Genomic DNA, 14,232 nt, shown 5'->3' with positions numbered 1-14,232 from the left:
AAACTGGAACAACCAAAAAGCACAGCAGCCTAAACAAGTTTGTGTTGGTTTTACACTTTTACAATGTGCTCTTTTCTTACAGCCTTTTGAAACCACACGCAAAACATACAAAGCACTATCCATTTGACTGCTACTCATGTTTTAACAGATTTTTGCATAATCCATATTTCTGCGTACTAAAAAGGTGCGATTGATCGAATTTTCAAAATAAGTATTAATTTGACTTAATAAGAGAAAAAACAAAAAACTTGTCTGATCCCAGGTTCGAACTGGGGACCTTTAGTGTGTGAGACTAACGTGATAACCAACTACACCAACCAGACATCTTGTTTGTTTTTGTAAACTAACCTTACTTATTCATGAAATAACAGAATGACCAAAACAGAACACCCAAGGTACGCCTTCAGCTGTAAGAAACAGGGATGCATCACGAAGGAACACCCGTGATACGCCTTCAGCTGTAAGAAGCGGGCACGGTCTCTGCGCCATATGTTTGCGTACCTTCGATGGAATTAAAAGGTGTTTGCACCCACAAATCAAAAGCTTATTGTCTAGTGTCAAAGTGACCACTTCATAATAGTTGATTAATTAAGGGGACCAATGACACTTCGGGCCAGATAAGGATCCATCTATAGTATCAAGCAGTATGATTCCATGCAGCGCCAGACAAGGTGTACTGATAGTTGGGATACTGAACGCCAAGGTGTAGTCCAAAGCGAGATGTCGCCCTGGATAAGCTGTTAACAGGGTTGGGTTTGAAGGAGAGGTGAAACCTTACGAACATATGCCTAAAAGGCTGACTTGGACGCATAGTCTTTAATGAGTGATATTGCTTAGCATAATTAAAAGGTAATAGAAATATTTCTAAATTTCAAAACTTTGTGAAGAAAATTATCTGGATTATGTGCTATCCTCGAAGGCAGCCATGGGTGTTGGGGGCAAATATCTTTCCAAACTTCCAGGCAAAGAACTTGGCTGTTATATCCTCTTTCAATCATTTTCACCGAGGAGTTCTAATACTAGCAGTGAGTTTAGAGATTAACTTTTTGAAGAATAAAATGTTTGACATGTAAGCAACCTTGGCCACATATGAGATATGATTAACCTTGTAAGTAGTGAGTTTACATTTGAATTTCACGATAAAGTTCCATTTTTGTTGAAAACAACAAACTGAGGCAAAGAATGGGTTTGTAACAACTGACACGTTACATGCAACGTAGAAGAATCATTTTATTCTTGTTTGTTTCTTTGGTGACTCCTCAAATAATTTGATTATAAGTGCATGTTTCATTTTATTGCATTTTCACGCACTCATATTTCGTTTAGGCACAACCACTAGTAGAAAATGGGCATTTTGTTCAGCTGCCGAGAGCATTAGTTTCCGCGTTTGGAACCGGGATTAATGTGAGCATTAGTCCCAGTACCAACGGATAGAACACCTAGCAGTTTCAGGCAATTTTGCACGCTTTGCACTAGGAGTAGTAACATTGCCAACACCAATTATTTTATCATTGATAGTAGGAGGTGCAGCAACATGTGAGGAATCAACATTACTTGTGGTGGTAATAGTCCAAACTTTAGCTACATTATTCTCTTTAGCTAGTTTTTCATTTTCTTCTCTATCCCACCTAGCACGCAATTCAGCCATTAATCTTATATTCTCATTAATTCTAACTTGGATGGCATTTGCTGTAGTAACAATTTTATTTTCAATATCTCTATTAGGCATAACTTTCGATTTCAAAAGATCAACATCAGAGGCAAGACTATCAACCTTAGAAGCGAGAATATCAATTTTATTGAGCTTTTCCTCAACAGATTTGTTAAAAGCAGTTTGTGTACTAATAAATTCTTTAAGCATAGCTTCAAGTCCAGGGGGTGTGTTCTTATTATTGTTGTAATAATTTCCATAAGAATTAGCATAACCGTTACCATTATTATAAGGATATGGCCTATAGTTATTACTAGAATTGTTCCGATAAGCATTGTTGTTGAAATTATTATTTTTAATGAAGTTTACATCAACATGTTCTTCTTGGGCAACCAATGAAGCTAACGGAACATTATTAGGATCAACATTAGTCCTATCATTCACAAGCATAGACATAATAGCATCAATCTTATCATTCAAGGAAAAGGATTCTTCGACAAAATTTACCTTCTTACCTTGTGGAGCTCTTTTCGTGTGCCATTCAGAGTAATTTATCATATCATCAAGAAGCTTTGTAGCCGCCCCCAAAGTGATGGACATAAAGGTACCTCCAGCAGCTGAATCCAATAAATTCCGCGAAGAAAAATTTAGTCCTGCATAGAAGGTTTGGATGATCATCCAAGTAGTCGATCCATGGGTTGGGCAATTCTTTACCAAAGATTTCATTCTCTCCCATGCTTGAGCAACATGTTCATTATCTAATTGCTTGAAATTCATTATGCTACTTCTCAAAGATATAATTTTAGCAGGGGGATAATATCTACCAATAAAAGCATCCTTGCATTTAGTCCATGAATCAATACTATTCTTAGGCAGAGATAGCAACCAATCTTTAGCTCTTCCTCTTAATGAGAAAGGAAACAATTTTAATTTTATAATGTCACCATCTACATCTTTATACTTTTGCATTTCACACAATTCAACAAAATTATTGAGATGAGCAGCAGCATCATCGTAACTAACACTGAAAAATTGCTCTCGCATAACAAGATTCAGTAAAGCAGGTTTAATTTCAAAGAATTCTGCTGTAGTAGCAGGTGGAGCAATAGGTGTGCATAAGAAATCATTATTGTTTGTGGTTGTGAAGTCACACAACTTAGTATTTTCAGGGGTAGCCATTTTAGCAGTAGTAAATAAAGCAAACTAGATAAAATAAATGCAAGTAAATTTTTTTTGTGTTTTTGATATAGAGTGCAAGACAGTAAATAAAGTAAAGCTAGCAACTAATTTTTTTTGTGTTTTGATATAATGCAGCAAACAAAGTAGTAAATAAAATAAAGCAAGACAAAAACAAAGTAAAGAGATTGGGAAGTGGAGACTCCCCTTGCAGCGTGTCTTGATCTCCCCGGCAACGGCGCCAGAAAACAGTTGCTGGCGTGGAGTTGACGTGGGAGTTAGAAATCTTTGTGGAGTAACTTTTCTTCAGGTCCCCGGCAACGGCGCCAGAAAACAGTCTTGATGCGTGCAGTTGACACACGTCCGTTGGGAACCCCAAGAGGAAGGTGTGATGCAGACAGTAGCAAGTTTTCCCTCGAAAAGAAACCAAGGTTTATCGAACCAGGAGGAGCCAAGAAGCACGTTGAAGGTTGATGGTGGCGGAATGTAATGCGGCGCAACACCAAGGATTCCGGCGCCAACGTGGAACCTGCACAACACAACCAAACTACTTTGCCCCAACGAAACAGTGAGGTTGCCAATCTCACCGGCTTGCTGTAACAAAGGATTAACCGTATTGTGTGGAAGATGATTGTTTGCAGAAAACAGTAAAACAAGTATTGCGATGAGATTGTATGCGATGTAAAGAATAGGACCGGGGTCCACAGTTCACTAGAGGTATCTCTCCCATAAGATAAAAGCATGTTGGGTGAACAAATTACAGTCGGGCAATTGACAAATAGAGAGGTCATAACAATGCACATACATGATATGATAAATATAGTGAGATTTAATTGGGCATTACGACAAAGTACATAGACCTCTATCCAGCATGCATCTATGCCTAAAAAGTCCACCTTCAGGTTATCATCCGAACCCCTTCCAGTATTAATTTGCAAAACAACAGACAATTGCATTAAGTATGGTGCGTAATGTAATCAATAACTACATCCTTAGACATAGCATCAATGTTTTATCCCTAGTGGCAACAGCACATCCACAACCTTAGAACTTTCTGTCACTGTCCCAGAATTAATGGAGGCATGAACCCACTATCGAGCATAAATACTCCCTCTTGGAGTTAAGAGCAAAAACTTGGCCAGAGCCTCTACTAATAACGGAGAGCATGCAAGATCATAAACAACACATATGTAATAACTTGATAATTAACATAACATAGTATTCTCTATCCATCGGGTCCCGACAAACACAACATATAGTATTACAGATAGATGATCTTGATCATGTTAGGCAGCTCACAAGATCCAACAATGAAGCACAATGAGGAGAAGACAACCATCTAGCTACTTCTATGGACCCATAGTCCAGGGGTGAACTACTCACTCATCACTCCGGAGGCGACCATGGCGGTGAAGAGTCCTCCGGGAGATGAATCCCCTCTCCCGGCAGGGTGCCGGAGGTGATCTCCATAATCCCCCGAGATGGGATTGGCGGCGGCGGCGTCTCGCAAGGTTTTCCGTATCGTGGCTCTCGATCCGGGGGTTTCGCGACGAAGGCTATTTGTAGGCGGAAGGGCAGGTAAAGAGGCGGCACGAGGGGCCCACACGACAGGCCGGCGCGGCCAGGGCTCGGGCCGCGCCGCCCTGGTGTCTGGCCACCTCGTGGCCCCACTTCGACTCTCCTTCGGTCTTTTGGAAGCTTCGTGGCAAAATAGGACCCTGGGCGTTGATTTCGTCCAATTCTGAGAATATTTCTTTACTAGGATTTCTGAAACCAAAAACAGCAGAAAACAACAACTGGCTCTTCGGAATCTCGTTAATAGGTTAGTGCCGGAAAATGCATAAATATGACATATAATGTGTATGAAACATGTAGATATCATCAATAATGTAGCATGGAACATAAGAAATTATCGATACGTCGGAGACGTATCACGGACCTCAGCTCGTTGTTTGAGTTTGACTCTCCTAGCACAATCGAAGCTAGTCGAGAGGGGGAGAGTGAACTTTTGAGGACAAAGGAACATGAACCATCCAGAGTTGTTGTTGGTTCAATTCCATCTCCTACGAGTGAAGAGAGATGGACAAAGCCAAATGAGGAAGAAAATCTAAGGGTGTCTACAAGGAGACAAGCTACAAGTGAAGAGAGATGGAGAAAGCCAAACGAGGAAGAGAACTTGAAAGTGTATACACGGAGAAAATCGCAGCATGAGCAGCAGCAACAACAGAGTTCCCACGACAAGTGACACACGAGTGCAGGGGAGCAACATGTGCAACAACAGGCTCCCACGACAAGTGACACACAAGTGCGGGGAGCAACATGCTCCAACAGGTGTTGAAACCGATGAATTGTCCGATGACGCAGGTCCATCTATTACGAGGGATTCAATGGACTTGCCCATTGCCTTAAGAAAAGGAACCCGAGCCGCAGCTAGAAAACCTCCAAATTGGTACCAGGAGGAGCATGACATTGCTAATTATGTATCATATGCATCTCTATCTACGAACTACAGGGCCTTCATCGCATCATTGCAATCTGTGGTGATCCCAAGAGATTGGAAAGAAGCAAAACAAGACCCAAAGTGGTACAAGGCCATGTTGGAGGAAATGAAAGCTCTTGAGAAGAACAATACATGGGATCTTGTTACTCTTCCAGCTGGAAAACGTCCAAGTTACTTGCAAATGGGTGTATTCCGTGAAGCAATCCCCGAAGGGAAAATAGAACGATACAAGGCAAGGTTGGTGGCAAGGGGTTACGAGTCAAACATATGGGATTGACTATGACGAGACCTTTGCGTCTGTTGCAAAGATGAGTACTATAAGAACTCTTATTTCTTGTGCTCGCTAACTTTGGTTGGCCCTTGCATCAGCTGGATGTCAAGAATGCTTTCTTGCATGGAGATCTCCGGGAAGAAGTTTATATGGACATTCCACCTGGCTTTAGTAACTCCAACACCCAGGGGAAGGTGTGCAGATTGAAGAAGTCTTTATATGGTCTCAAGCGAGTCACCAAGGGCATGGTTTGATAGGTTCCGGAGAGCCATGCGCAATATGGGTTACAAGCAATGTAATAGGGATCATACCGTGTTCTATAGGCATTCATGGCGTCGTATTACCATCCTTGCAGTTTATGTGGATGACATTGTTATCACTGGAGACGATAATGATGAAATAAGTCGGCTGAAGATGAGATTGAGCAGAGAATTTGAGGTTAAGGATCTAGGACAACTCAAGTATTTCTTGGGTATTGAGATTGCGAGATCTCCTAAAGGAATAGTTATCTCTCAACGGAAATATGTGTTGGATCTACTCAATGAGACTGGTATGCTTGGGTGTCGGCCTACTTCAACTCCTATTGAGCAAAATCACCAGCTATGTGCTCAGTCAGGAGATCCAGTTAATAGAGAGCGCTACCAACGGCTTGTTGGTCGACTTATCTATTTATGCCATACGAGACCTGATATATCTTATGCCGTGAGTGTCGTGAGCCACTACATGCATGACCCAAGAAGTGGACATCTAGAGGCAGCTTATAGAATTTTACGCTATCTGAAAGGAAGTCCTGGAAAAGGTCTATGGTTGTCACATCCCAAAATTTTCCTAATTTTGGAATGTTAATTTTTTTAAATTAATTTGATTGAATTGTTTGACTTTGATTGAAATTTGGAATGAAAAGAAATTTGATCACTTGTTTGAATTTTCCCAACCTTGTTTTAAATTTTTTTTTTTATATGAGTGGATTAACATGACTATCCAAGTTGCTGAATTTGAGTGACATATACAATCTTCTTCCAACCATACTTGAACTATTAATGAGAGGGAATAAAATGACTTTCTCAATTATGGTGGATTATTATTCTAATGTCTTGATTGGCTTTTAAGTCTTTTATATTTAAATTCGTGGATTCTTATAAATGTTTCTATCGCCTATTTTAAGAGATGATAATATGACTTCATCATGATTAATGTTGGATTTTTCATTATATTTTAAATCTCATTCAAAAATGATTTATTTTGTACTTTGTGTATGTTTGAATTGATTGAGTGATTGAAATTAAAACTCCCCTAAATTAAAAAAAATGCACAAGTAGCAATATAGCCAAAGTGTATAAAATATTTTTGCATATTTTATTTCAGGCGGAAAAGGAATTTCCCTATGTCCAATTTACATGTTTTGGTTTTTAAAATTTAATTGAATAATTATCTGTAGAGTTTTTCCTAAATAAAAGGAAGCAAAAACAAAACAAATGAAAGAAGAGATAGACTCCACGTACCTGAACTGCCAGGCCAACCACGCGACCGTACGCACGAGCGGCACAGGCACCAAGTTGCTCCAGCAATCGGCCCTCTCTGTCCAGTTCTTTTTTTTCGTGAAGGCCCACATGTCATCACCTACCTCCAGCTAGGAGTTGGAACTCAACACGAGTTCATCCTGTATGAGATAAATCCCGGCAAGTCATCTCGATTCGGCCGATTTCGTTGCCCCTACTCCACGAAAACTTCTCTATATACTTCGCTGCAGCAACCTCTCTCGGTTTTTCGAAAAATCACGAACTCTAAACCACCCGAGAGCTCAAACCGATCTCGCCGGAGAGCCGCCGCTGCGAACTGGAGTCGACGTTCCATGACCTCCGTGCCTCCTCTTTTCTGTCTAGATCGTCGACCGTATCCTCCTAACTTTTTCCCATCTGCAGAATCACAAGAACACGTACACGAGGCCGCCGGAGTTTCGCCGGAGCTTCATCGAAGATGGAGGAATTCAGCTAGAACTGCCGCTGTTCGGGATGAGGAGGATCGCTGACAGGACGTGAACGAGATCAGCAGTCGAGCCGCACTTGGTAGAGCCCGGAGGCCACCACACGGGCGTCGCCATCCACACCCGACCACCACGTACGTCTCCTTCGTCCCTGCAGAGCACCACAACTGGTAACACCCGGCTCCCAGCTTTTCGTAGGATATACCGTGTACAGTATCGGTATTGTATTTTTCTACCCACGCATATGCCATTGATCGATCGATCAGATTACAGAGTAGAGCTAGCTCCCTCTCCGATCAAAACTTTAGAATTTTATATCTTCAAATCTAGAGTTCCGTTTTAGATTTTATTTCTTCCGTTGAATTCGTAATTAAAAACTCTATACAATGGCGTTAACTTTTATAATTATAGATTTTATCAAATCTGTAAGATTAAAATTTGTTTTCAAATATTGTTTTGGCTACCTTTAAATCTGTGAGAGTTTCCTTAGATTGAATCTCCTACATTAGGTTTTCTTTTTACCAAATCAAGTTGGCCGAATAGCATCGCGCAACCATCAGAGCTGCGGCCGTCATGACATCAACTAAAGGTTGAAGACTTCCAAGAATGCCACGGCAGCAGGAGTCGTCAGATCGGAATCCAATGGAGCACGTTCGTCGTGATGAGTTCTAAATCGTGAAAACGCTAAATCTTTGAAAATTCATAATTAAATAATCGTAACTCCGTTTTAGTCGATTCTTTTTGCGTTAGTGTCATAATTTTAATATCTACACTTTGGCATTTGAATTTAGAATTTATGAATAACTAATCTGCATGATTGAAGTTTTGAAGTTTTAAACTAAATGTGAACATATCTGGAGTCATATAAATTCTATCAAATTAATTCCTGTTGCCAATTGATCCTTTTGAATATATCTAATATTTGTAACAAACATAGTTACTCTAGCACGAAATAAATATATAATTTAAAATTATTTTGCATTTTCTTTGTTTTACATGATTATGTGTTTTATTTGGCTCTTTATTTGCAATGGTTGTTTATTGCGTGTAATTTTTCTATGCGTTAGATTTATTCGGAGTGCGAGAGAAATTTCACAAGGAAGAAATCATCGTCAAATATTACTAAGGCAAGTTACACCTTTGTTCAAATTTTTGTCCCAAGTTTTCTATGCATGTCATTTTCCTTCAAATGAATAGTATGCATGTGTAGGATGTTTTGGTAGATTTTACTTGGTAAATATTCTACAAGTTTGCGTGCTATTTTGTAGAATGCCATGAGTAGAAATATTACTTAGAAATATTTCCACTTGATATGATGGCCATAGGAATCCCTAAATTTTGCTAAGTGCTATGCTTATGCTACGTAAATATCAAAAGGGGTTCGAAACAAGGAAATTTTCTAAGTACTTGAGCTCGTTTATGAGCGCAACTTTTCTCCCAAAAGTCTCCTTCAAAATAAAACTAAGTTTTCTTCTGGGCGGAATGGTTTTGTCGGGACAACGAGTGGAGATTGGTGGAGGACTGCCGCCCAGGACCAAAGAAGTCTGCCATGTTCCAGATGTTAGAAGCTTCCAGTGCAACCACAATACAATATGGGCTCTGTCTTGGCTAAGTACTTAGTGGGAAACCTCGCCTGGGTACCGCCATTGGGAGGAATTTTGGGCACGGGCGGATCCGGAAGGTAGAGGGGCTGCTAAGGAAAAGCTTCGTCGTGACCTCGTCCTGGCCTTAATGAAGATGGAGAATTTTGGCGAAAAGGCTTGGTTGTGAATTGTGGGTAAAGAGCGCAACCTCTCGAGAGTGTTAACTCGATCGATCAGCCGTGCCCATGGTAAAAGGACAATTTGAGCATCTAAAGGATGGAGCCTCTGAAGGATTTCCTCTCTCTTTTCAAATGAGTTTTCAAAACCCTATGGCGTGTGTAATATCGTTCATAGGTGGGTTTTTGGGGCCTTGGTGTGTAATATCCAAGTGCTCGGGACTTGGTGTGTAATATCCAAGTGTTTGGGACTTGGTGTGTCATATCCAAGTGTTAGGTTGATTTGGACACTTGGTGTGTAATATCCATGTGCTCCACTCGGCCAATATTATTTATCAAAATTTTGCAAAGTAGGGTAAAAGATTTTCTCTTTAACTTTGTAAAAATTGGCTTTACGCAAATAAAACTCAAGCCTCCTCTTGTATGCCTTGCATGTAGATATAAGCCTTTTCTCTTCTCGGTGTAATTTGCCATACATTCAAAGTATTGACCACTCTCGTGGCCGCAACCTTTCATGTTGCAGGTTATTCGACGACTTGTGAGAATGCGTAGGTCGCGATTCTACACTCAACGAGCCTGTGGCATTGATGGGACTTCCAAGATGTTATTTCGTTTTCCGTTGTATTGAGCTAGCCTCTGGCTATGCAAGTTGTAATTATTTGTACTGGATTATTCGAATCGTGTAATAAAGACTTGTGTTTTACATGATAATTCATCGACCGTGAGTGCTAGCTAATGATCCAGGGACTAGCATGTTTAATCACAGGGACTTTGGATCCTACCAGATCCGGGTCGTTACGGATGGTATCGAGCACATGTTGATCGTAGGACGTGACCTTAGCCATGGAAAACCTTAGAACTAATAATTTCTAAGTAATTTATAAAATACTCTATTACTTCTTATCTTCTGTCTTAAAAGTTTGAAATGTTTTATATTCTCTTGTCTTTTCAATATCTTAGTTGACCATTACCCATTTCACCAAAAGGCTTCCCAAGACGACATTTATGAAGCATCAACACTACATCAATACTACAAGGTCTTCACCAAAGGCGTTTCAAAATCGAATGTTCATTAAAGATGTTTCAAAGATTGAAGGTGTCGAAGACTACGAAGATCTTGAAGGATAATGAAGAGTATTAAGACTTTCAAAGTCTCTGAAGATCTTGAACATTCTAAGTGACCTATTAGGGACCAAAACTTGATATACTACGCTACAATCGTAAGATGCGATGATTTACGGTATGTTTGTTTTATGGTTTTGTTGACAACAACGAATAAAACTTTTATCCAAATAAGATTTTTTTTGGGGTATCCATGTATCTTTCTCTTTTCTAAGTCTATTCTCCCCTGTCATAAACCCTTTGAGGCCGAAATGAAGAAGGACTACAAAACAACGGACAAAAAAATGATCTTCTATGCTATTTAAAACTCAGAGAAGGGCACTCAACATGGCGTTCTAAGAAGCAAGCCTTTGAAGTCCAACAAGAAGCAATCATCACATCAAGGGAGCTTTGAAGAAGTTAAAAAGATAGAGCTACCAACATAAGACGAGGCTCCAAAGCGAAACCATATAATTTTTGCAACACCGAGGAATAGTCTTTTAAGGATGGTAGCAACCTAGTCTGTCTCAAACCCTTTCTTTCTTTCTAGCCTTCTCAAATCTCGAGGACGAGATTTCTTTTAAGGGTGGTAGTCTGTCACATCCCAAAATTTACCTAATTTTGGAATGTTAATTTTTTTAAATTAATTTGATTGAATTGTTTGACTTTGATTGAAATTTGGAATGAAAAGAAATTTGATCACTTGTTTGAATTTTCCCAACCTTGTTTTAATTATTTTTGTTTATATGAGTGGATTAACATGACTATCCAAGTTGCTGAATTTGAGTGACATATACAATCTTCTTCCAACCATACTTGAACTATTAATGAGAGGGAATAAAATGACTTTCTCAATTATGGTGGATTATTATTCTAATGTCTTGATTGGCTTTTAAGTATTTTATATTTAAATTCGTGGATTCTTATAAATGTTTCTATCGCCTATTTTAAGAGATAATAATATGACTTCATCATGATTAATGTTGGATTTTTCATTATATTTTAAATCTCATTCAAAAATGATTTATTTTGTACTTTGTGTATGTTTGAATTGATTGAGTGATTGAAATTAAAACTCCCCTAAATTAAAAAAAAATGCACAAGTAGCAATATAGCCAAAGTGTATAAAATATTTTTGCATATTTTATTTCAGGCGGAAAAGGAATTTCCCTATGTCCAATTTACATGTTTTGGTTTTTAAAATTTAATTGAATAATTATCTGTAGATTTTTCCTAAATAAAAGGAAGCAAAAACAAAAACAAAAAAGAGATATACTCCACGTACCTGAACTGCCAGGCCAACCACGACCGTACGCACGAGCGGCACAGGCACCAAGTTGCTCCAGCAATCAGCCCCCTCCGTTCAGTTTTATTTTTTTCGTGAAGGCCCACATGTCATCACCTACCTCCAGCTAGGAGTTGGAACTCAACACGAGTTCATCTTGTATGAGATAAATCCCGGCAAGACATCTTGATTCGGCAGATTTCGTTGCCCCTACTCCACGAAAACCCCTCTATATAATCTCCCGCAGCAACCTCTCTCGTTTTTTCGAAAAATCACAAACTCTAAACCACCCGAGAGCTCAAACCGATCTCGCCGGAGTTCTGCCGCTGCGAACTGGAGTCGACGTTCCAGGACCTCCGTGCCTCCTCTTTTCTATCTAAATCGTCGACCATATCCTCCTAACTTTTTTCCCATCTGCAGAATCAAAAGAACACGTACGCGAGGTCGCCGGAGTTTCGCCGGAGCTTCATCGAAGATGGAGGAATTCAGCTAGAACTGCCGCTGTTCGGGATGAGGAGGATCGCTGACAGGACGTGAACGAGATCAGCAGTCGAGCCGCACTTGGTAGAGCCCGGAGGCCACCACACGGGCGTCGCCATCCACACCCGACCACCACGTACGTCTCCTTCGTCCCTGCAGAGCACCACAACTGGTAACACCCGGCTCCCAGCTTTTCGTAGGATATACCGTGTACGGTATCGGTATTGTATTTTTCTACCCACGCATATGCCATTGATCGATCGATCAGATTACAGAGTAGAGCTAGCTCCCTCTCCGATCAAAATTTTAGAATTTTATATCTTCAAATCTAGAGTTCCGTTTTAGATTTTATTTCTTCCGTTGAATTCGTAATTAAAAACTCTATACAATGGCGTTAACTTTTATAATTATAGATTTTATCAAATCTGTAAGATTAAAATTTGTTTTCAAATATCGTTTTGGCTACCTTTAAATCTGTGAGAGTTTCCTTAGATTGAATCTCCTACATTAGATTTTCTTTTTACCAAATCAAGTTGGCCGAATCGCATCGCGCAATCATTAGAGTCGTGGCCGCCATGACATCAACTAAAGGTTGAAGACTTCCCAGAACGCAACAACAGGAGTCGTCAGATCGGAATCCAACGGAGCACGTTCGCCACGACGAGTTCTAAATCGTGAAAACGCTAAATCTTTGAAAATTCATAATTAAATAATCGTAACTCCGTTTTAGTCGATTCTTTTTGCGTTAGTGTCATAATTTTAATATCTACACTTTGGCATTTGAATTTATAATTTATGAATAACTAATCTGCATGATTGAAGTTTTGAAGTTTTAAACTTAATGTGAACATATCTGGAGTCATATAAATTCTATCAAATTAATTCCTGTTGCCAATTGATCCTTTTGAATATATCTAATATTTGTAACAAACATAGTTACTCTAGCACGAAATAAATATATAATTTAAAATTATTTTGCATTTTCTTTGTTTTACATGATTATGTGTTTTATTTGGCTCTTTATTTGCAATGGTTGTTTATTGCGTGTAATTTTTCTATGCGTTAGATTTATTCGGAGTGCGAGAGAAATTTCACAAGGAAGAAATCATCGTCATATATTACTAAGGCAAGTTACACCTTTGTTCAAATTTTTGTCCCAAGTTTTCTATGCATGTCCTTTTCCTTCAAATGAATAGTATGCATGTGTAGGATGTTTTGGTAGATTTTACTTGGTAAATATTCTACAAGTTCGCGTGCTATTTTGTAGAATGCCATGAGTAGAAATATTACTTAGAAATATTTCCACTTGATATGATGGCCATAGGAATCCCTAAATTTTGCTAAGTGCTATGCTTATGCTACGTAAATATCAAAAGGGGTTCGAAACAAGAAAATTTTCTAAGTACTTGAGCTCTGTTTATGAGCGCAACTTTTCTCCCAAAAGTCTCCTTCAAAATAAAACTAAGTTTTCTTCTGGGCGGAATGGTTTTGTCGGGACAACGAGTGGAGATTGGTGGAGGACTGCCGCCCAGGATCAAAGAAGTCTGCCATGTTCCGGATGTCAGAAGCTTCCAGTGCAACCACAATACAATATGGGCTCTGTCTTGGCTAAGTACTTAGTGGGAAACCTCGCCTGGGTACCGCCATTGGGAGGAATTTTGGGCACGGGCGGATCCGGAAGGTAGAGGGGCTGCTAAGGAAAAGCTTCGTCGTGACCTCGTCCTGGCCTTAATGAAGATGGAGAATTTTGGCAGAAAGGCTTGGTTGTGAATTGTGGGTAAAGAGCGCAACCTCTCGAGAGTGTTAACCTGATCGATCAGCCGTGCCCATGGTAAAAGGACAATTTGAGCATCTAAAGGATGGAGCCTCTGAAGGATTTCCTCTCTCTTTTCAAATGAGTTTTCAAAACCCTATGGCGTGTGTAATATCACATGTGTGTAATATCGTTCATAGGTGGGTTTTGGAGCCTTGGTGTGTAATATCCAAGTGCTCGGGACTTGGTGTGTAATATCCAAGTGTTTTGGA

At 39.7% G+C, this 14,232-nt stretch overlaps 1 non-coding gene across 1 annotated transcript; it reads right to left on the bottom strand.

The window, feature by feature from the left end:
* Positions 1 to 249: 249 nt before the first annotated feature.
* Positions 250 to 323, bottom strand: TRNAV-CAC. The gene has a single exon. It is a non-coding gene; the product is annotated as a tRNA-Val (tRNA).
* Between the last annotated feature and the right edge of the window lie 13,909 nt (positions 324 to 14,232).

The sequence above is a fragment of the Lolium rigidum genome, chromosome 5 (genome assembly GCF_022539505.1).
Source record: "Lolium rigidum isolate FL_2022 chromosome 5, APGP_CSIRO_Lrig_0.1, whole genome shotgun sequence".
Taxonomy (NCBI): domain Eukaryota; kingdom Viridiplantae; phylum Streptophyta; class Magnoliopsida; order Poales; family Poaceae; genus Lolium; species Lolium rigidum.
Note: the sequence above shows the minus strand (reverse complement) of the source record. Positions and strands in the feature narration are given on the sequence as shown.